General features: G+C 43.1%; 1 long non-coding RNA gene across 1 annotated transcript in view; it reads left to right on the top strand.

Moving 5' to 3' along the window:
• LOC109521369 (uncharacterized) overlaps positions 1-4,261 on the top strand; it is a 9,139-nt gene extending 4,878 nt beyond the window's left edge. Inside the window, exon 4 of the long non-coding RNA XR_002169340.1 lies at positions 3,690-4,261. This is a non-coding gene — a long non-coding RNA (uncharacterized LOC109521369). The remainder of the gene's footprint in view (positions 1-3,689) is intronic.
• The last annotated feature ends 3,519 nt before the right edge of the window (positions 4,262-7,780 follow it).

The raw sequence follows: 7,780 nt of genomic DNA, 5'->3' as shown, positions 1-7,780 counted from the left end.
GAAAAGGACTTGCTAATGGACCTGAAAGAGCCACTGAAGTGTTCCTGAGATAAGAAAGGAGGATCGACTTTATTTTCAAACAAGCAGACGCTGTGAGAACTACATTGGTGAGTCAATGAATTTTATTTTACATTTCTTCTTGTCATTTTATTTCGTTAGTATTAAATTCATGGTAACGAAATAAAATGACAAAGATACAAACATGTATCAAATAAATCTGCTCACCTGCAATTTAAAATGGCGCATTGTAGTCACCTTCGTGCACGAAAGTTCGTTCAATCTCAGCTGTTAGTCAGTTATTAGTTAGTCAGTTATGTCAGTTATTTGCTGTTGTATCGTCGATTTTCAAAATGCAAATGATCTGTTTACTTTATTTTCAAAGAACAGTTTGTTTTGTTATTGTTTGGTTGGTGTCTTATATGAAACTGCGACGTTGCGCAATTTATTGGACAGACTTGTTTTAAGATCACACAGCGTAATTTGGGTGGCATTTTATTTCGTATTTTTAAATCATCTTTTTATTTTTGACTACCTGTAAATGTAGTTTCCTGCTCTTAATTGTGAATGCATACTTGGTGATGCTCCTGAAATTAAGTGCTGCTTGACGAGCCTATACAGTATTGTGTTCATAATATGTGACGTCACTGAAGGCCTAAGGTTGAAATGCACGGCCCGCCACTGGCAAATGGACATACTGTACTTCACATACTTGCAACAAGCAACAAAGCAGAGCTTTCAAGGTGTACGCAGTTTTTCTTCAATTATCGTGTTCTTATGACGGTGAGAAGCTAAACTTGAAATCACAATTTTGATGAAGAGCCCAGCCCTAATAAGTATGTACATATTACACTGCCCCATGGCAGCCAAGGTGCTCAAACAAGAAAGCACAACACAGTGTCCGTTGAATTAAAGCAAAACTCTGTTATTACCTTATATTCTGATACAATAAATTCTATAATACATAGGGCTATTTTTTGTATTTAAAAACATGTTACAAAAAATCTTTCAATCTGCTTTGTGGGTGCTGGAATGAATAAATTGCAATTATATATATATATATATATATATACACACACACTGTAGTAATAGGTTTGTTTGGACCGCGATACACCTATTGAGCACCTCCGATATATATACAGTCTCACCCTCTCCACTAGTCAGTTATTCCATGTGTAAGCTTTCTCAAGCTCGCAACTCTCCAGTGTCACAGAAACACAAGTGACCTTGAATATCTAATGGGAGGAAACGCTTCGAAGGACAGTGATAAAACATGAGCGTGCACATGAGGGCTTTGCTCTGCAAGTCATCAACAGCTCTCCAATGCAGCAGTCACAACCCCCAGCTTGCAGCATCCCCAAGCTTGGAGCCTGGGAAAACATAAAGGGATGGAATGTTGTGGGGGGGGGGGGGTCACTGTCTGCCCTGATGACACTCCAGAGTCTGCGTCCTCCATCTTCACGATGACTCACACCACTTCACCACTTGTATTTACATTACGGGTATATTATTACTAATAAGGCAGTGTTGCGTTATGTGCACGTTGTCCACCAGGGTGTCGTAAAGTCTGCTGTGTTGGTTCAACAACTGCCTCATTTATGCACGTTTGAAGTGGGTGATTCCGTTTACGGCACGCCGGAGAGCTGCGCCTGTCGTATCACTTTTCTGCAAGATTCATTCCTTGTAACCTGAGCGGTATTGTTTGCCATTTGTTGGGCAGTTTCTTTGCAGATCCAGATTGAGAATTGTATTTCCTACTTTTTGAAACACCACTGAATCATTCCCGGTTGTATTGTGGATTTAGCAGTAGCCCGTCTACCCCACCGTTCTGAGGGTCAGGGTTGGACTCTTGACTCTGACCTTCCTGTGTGGAGTTTTCATGAGTTTCGCCGGGCACTCCAGCTTCCCCACACATCCGTCCAATAAACATGCACGTTGGGTTCATCGAAGACATGAATTGTCCAAAATTGTTAATGTGTTTGTTGATATGACTTTTGATTGGCTGGTGAAAATTCTACTCCACTAGCCTAGTCAGCTAGGATAGGCTCTGGCTCACTCATGACCCCAATGAGGAAAGGTGCTGTAGAATGTGGAATAATGACCACTGCCTCAAATCCCAGAATACAAATAGTACAGTCCCATCTGGCTATTGCTAACGTTTTAACCAGGAAGCAGCCAGGTCACTAGCAAGCTAACATACAAACGGATGTACTCTCATGCACTATTTATTTTATTTTTTAAGAATTTAGTAGAAAAATGTATTTTTATTTTTGCTGTTTGAGTCATCGTAGGACTGCCCCCTGCTTGACCGTGCAAATATTAGAGTCCCATCTGGATATTGCTAACGTCTTAACTAGGAAGTAGCCAGGTCACTAGCAAGCTAACATACAAACTGACTTACTCCCGCACTAATGTTTTAATTTTTTTAACAATTTAGTCGATAAATATATTTTTATTTTTGCCGTTTGAGTCATTGGAGGACTGCCCCCTGCTTCACCGTGCAAATATTAGAGTCCCATCTGGATATTGCGCTTGTCTTAAACAGGAAGTAGCCAGGTTACAAGCCAACATACAAACAAGCATCTCACACTGCATTTTTTTAGCCTTGTTTATCAATGCAGTCGAGAAAGATTGTTGTATTTTGCTGTTTGAGTCACGGTCGGACTGCGCCCCCGTCCACAGAATGCAAATCCCATCTGGCTGTTCTGAAGTAGCTTTTTTGTTGAAGTAACAACCAAAAGACATTCATGATCCTCTTATCTTTTGTTTTTGCTGTCTGAGTCACGGTGGACCAGTTCTCCCTGCCCCCAAATAAAAATTGGTATGCTCCAATTCTGTATGCTGCTATAAAGGGAAGGAAATGGTCTGATAAACCACAAACACATCTTGCCTCCCTTTTCTGAGATTTTTTTTTTCCTCCCTCATTTTATCATTTGAGTCACAATGGAATCAAAACTGGTCCTGTCATTGTAATTCTTCCACTGTGAACAAGGAAGTGGTTTGCTAGCATTCACATGTTAAAACAAAAAATGGCGCTATGTGTTTGCCTTTATGTTGAACAGAATTGAAAACAATCAAGCCCATCTTGGACTCGTATCTCAACCAGTAAGTAACCTGCTTGTGAATGGATAAAAGAACACATTTTTTTCTGTAATCAAAAATTCCCCCCCCCCCCCCCCGCCAATGCAGTGAGGATCAAATTATTGTCCACGGCCTACAATCATAATGCTACAGTTCCGCATTATCTTATGTCATTCTCCATGACGAGAGCATGGTATGATGTGCAATGATTAGTGTTTTTTTATTTTTTTATTTTTATTTTTAAATGGAATTGGCTGGCAACTAGTTCAGGGTGTCCCCCGCCTACTGCCCAAAGACAGTTGGGATAGGCTGCAGCACGCCCCCAACCATTATGAGGATAAGCAGATTCGAATATGGCTGGCTGGCTGGCTGGCTGGATGGATGGAATTATCACTGACCTGAAATCAACAATGACACACTCCTATTATACTACTCACCTAATCCACCATGAAGCGAAGACAGGTTAGGCTAGCATTAGCAAGTATGGGAAACACACAAACAGTACTGCAATCATGCCCCTGCCTCCAGCCCCACTGTTGTTAATAAGCCAAACCTTGGCAGAGGTCTTTGGTGTTCCTCGTTTTTAGACTTTTTTTTGTGCGTCTTAACAGCCTCGGACGCCTCATTGCTCATCAGTCTCACTCCCTCAAGTATCCTCCCCTGAACCCACCCCTTCCCCCAGGGGCCTCATGGGATCTCTGCAGTACAAATTTCCGTTTAGATTCTAGTGGCTGAGGCTGACGACACCGCAGAGCTCCTACCCCACAGCTTGATGAGCCCTCCGATGGCGATTTACTGTACATGGCAGCCACTCTGGAGCCGCCGCACATCTGGTGCCGAGTATGCTGACTGAAAAACAGTGTAGTGGAGCAAAGCCGATGAAAGCCGCCCCTCCCAATCCCAAACCCATTTTCCCCTACTGCCTTCATCATATCCTCAAAGCCCTCCCTCCTCCCGCAAGCCAGATCTCGAAGCCTTTGGAAAGACTGCAAAGTGTCAACAAAAACTTGAGAGAGACATTAAAAGACATGCTGCACTTAATGATGTGATAGTACTGGGAACTTTCCCTGTGAGTGAGAGTGTGTGAATGTGTCAGAGTTGATCGCTAGAACACACTGAATGTTCAGCCTCAAGTCCAAATACAGTTATGATTTGACTTGTACACAGATTGTTGTTGACACATTTATTTATTCTTTTTTTGGGGGTGCATTTCGTGGGGATTCCATTTTATTGCCTCCCAGGCACGGAGTGATTTCACGTTTAGCAATGTGAAAACAATGCTAATTAAAGCAGATTGCACAAATGGACGGTGCATTCAAAAGCAACGCTTTTTACAGATAAGCTGCGTGTAGATTTTATAATCTCTTCTTATTTTGCAACCGGCAGCTGACGTTGTCAACACCCCCTCAACCAAACCCACGGCGAAAAAGAGGAAAAGGTCTTGACAAGGCGGCCAAGTGCAGAAAAAAGACACTGTCAAATGTCAGACGTCAGCAGAAAAAGCAGAAGTCGACTGCAACCGTTCTGCCGTTGCAATTCAGCCTGAGCCTTTACAATCAAATGCCCTCATGGGTGCCTTTAGGAATGCGTTCTTGTTGGGTTATGAACAAGACTGCTTCAAAATATGTCAACATTTTAAAATGTTGTAGGCTAGTGCTTAACATTGCTGCCTTGCAATTCTGAAATTTGTGCTTTGAATTTCTGCTGTGGCCTTCCCGTGTGGAATTTGCATGTTCTCCGCTCGCTTGCACGAGTTCGTTCCTGGTACTCTGACTTTCTCCCACATTCCAAAAACATGCCCATTAAAGACACGAAGGCTTTGGTCACTCCCACGATGACGCAAACACCCCTTTTCTACCTGCTCCCGTCAATGAAAATGTGCGCAGTTAGACTGCCATTGTCATTGTCCGTAGGTGTGAATGTGAGTTGGAACGATTGCTTGTTTGTCTAAATGTGATCCGAGCGTCGCTGGCGACCGGTCCAGGTTGTAGTCGGCCTCTCGAACATTGTCATCTTGGATCTGATCCAGCTTCCCCGCAAAAAGCATTGTGGGGGCAATGCTCATGAGGACGAGTGGTGTTGAAACCTCGATAAACATAGGGCGATAAGATAACATAAAAATGATAGCGAAATGTCATTATAAAGAGTCCATGGATTGACTCGTTATTAACATGATATACCGACTCAATAAACCGCGATAAGAGATTGTAAGATACATTTCCTTATGAAGTGTCTATAAATTGGTTCTAGCAAAATTTTTAACAAGTCATAAAGATTTAATCAACACTATAAGTCACTAGTTTGACTCTTATATGAAGCGTTTCTTCAAGTGTCACAATGTCCGGTTACTCGCTTGAAACGTAAACCAGACGCTGCGCTCGAAGAATGTGTTTGACATCCTGCCGCACTTTTTCCTCTCGCATTTGATTTGTCGTTGAGCTCAAACCACCAAGACGGCGTCAGGAGTCTCTGCTGCTCGCAGTGTTGTGTGTGTGTGTGTGTGTGTGTGTGTGTGTGTGTGTGTGTGTGTGTGTGTGTGTGTGTGTGTGCGGGAGGGTACAAAAAAGTGTCAAGGAATTCATTGTCTGCTCTCCACCTGTTATTATTCTGCTCCCAATCAACCTGCTAGCCAGTCTGGAGCCAGTGGCCATCTGGAAACACTGCTCTGTTTATAAACTTGGCAAGGATCAGCACTGTGGGGCTCCGACCTCCCCCACAAATGTGGAAACAATTAGAGCGCAAGACAGTCTGGCTGATTGCTGCAGCGAGCGCCGATCCCACCGACGTCTGCCCCGGACGCCAAACGCCTTGGGAGAGAAATTGCCAAGTCACTAATAGCAAATCATTTTTTTTTTCCTCAACACCCTTTCAAACTTGTTTTGACTTTTTGTGTGTTAATAGCCCTTGCTTCTCTTCCCACACAAAAGCACAAATGTATTTATTGATCCTTGTGCATTGTGAGTCTGGCTCCCATTACCTCAAACGTGCTCCAAAGCCAAAATGCCAAATGATTAAAAGCTATCTATAGAAATAATGATGTTAAAGAAGACAATGAAAGGAAAAAGCAAAGTCTCCAGTTAGCCGTTTTTCATCTTTAACCTTTGCCTTCCATTGTGACGCATACAGATACGCTTTCAGTCAATCTTGAGAGGGTCCATTTTGTGGTTTGCCGTCGCCTAGAAGCAGGGTGGACTTAACGTCACGGAGCGATTTCTTTGATGCTCTTTCGATTATTCATGACAAATTTCGGCAGCACTGTAAGCTGGTGGTTAGCACGTCACAGGCAAGAGGTCCTGGGTCTAGAGTGGAATTGTGGTGACTACAAAATGAGTGGGGATGCCCGGCGTGGGGGTACGCGGCCTCTTGACCAAAGTGTATCGATCGGCTCCAGCTTACTCGCAACCAAAATGAGGCAGCTGCTTCAAAAAATTGATTGGCAGAAGGATTTTGTGTGAGGAAAATAGGGATAGCCGGCCCGGTGGTCTAGTTTCTAGCGCGTCGACCCCACAGTGCAGAGGTACCGGGTTCAATTCCAGCTCTGGCCTCCGTGTGTGCAGTTTGCATGTCCTCCCTGGGCCTGTGTGGGTTTTCTCCGGGTACTCCGGTTTCCTCCCACATTCCAAAAACATGCATGGCAGGCTGTTTGAACACTCAAAATTGTCCCTAGGTGTGAGCGTGAGCGTGGATGGTTGTTCGGCTCTGTGTGCCCGGAGATTGGCTGGCAACTGGTTCAGGGTGTCCCCTGCCTACTGCCTGAAGACAGCTGGGATAGGCTCCAGCACCCCTCGTGGCCCTTGTGAGGATAAAGCGTATCGGAAAATGGGTGGATGGATGGATGGAAAATAGGGCCGGACAAATCTGGATTGTTTTTAGGCCCATGCTGATTCCTTTTTCTGATTCCTGATTCTTATGTTGTGGTGCAGGGGTGTCAAACTCATTTTTGGCTCGGGCCACATTGTAGTTACGGTTTGCCTTGGAATTTTGGGAAACCATATAAATGTTTAATCACCTCCACATATTACATACACAGCGCACAACAAATTGATGCATAACCTAGTTTTAAAATCAGAAGTCAAGAATATTAACTGTTATTGTGGAAATTTGAATATTTGGTTCAGACTTTAGCAAGCATCATGGAACTTGACATGCTTGATTTGCTTTTGCGGCACATAAAATGAAGTGGCGGGCCAGATCTGCCCCCCGGGCCTTGACTTTGACACCTGTGTTGTAATGTATTTTAAAAAAAACAAAAAACAAAACGTCCAATTTTCATAAATTCTAAAAGAGTCGATATCGTCCCGATTGCTTGGTCACACCACAAAAAAACTGTTAAACAGTGCATTTTAGGTGTAAAAAATGATCCAATTAATCGACAGATTAATTAATTGACAATTAATGGTCATACATGAATAATGGTTGAAAAAAGCCTTGTTTAACTTATAATTTTCCAAATCCCTGAATTTCAGCTCCAGCATTCCAGTTGCCCACCCCTGATCTTATTATACTTTCTGCTTTGAAATTGTCACATTCTCACACTCAATCATTTGTCACTGGAAAAAAAACTGCTCAATTATACACCTAATATGTTCACATTCTGCATGAAAGCTTCTTGTGAGTAGGCCTCACTTTAATTAACGTGATGAATGGTGAATCGGACATGGATTCACGCCACGTTCAGCTGCGATCCTCCAAAGGATGAATT

Source organism: Hippocampus comes, unplaced genomic scaffold (genome assembly GCF_001891065.2).
Source record: "Hippocampus comes isolate QL1 unplaced genomic scaffold, H_comes_QL1_v1.1 scaffold85, whole genome shotgun sequence".
Classification (NCBI taxonomy): Eukaryota; Metazoa; Chordata; class Actinopteri; order Syngnathiformes; family Syngnathidae; genus Hippocampus; species Hippocampus comes.
The sequence above is the reverse complement of the archived record's forward strand: the minus strand, read 5'-3'. Positions and strand labels throughout refer to the sequence as shown.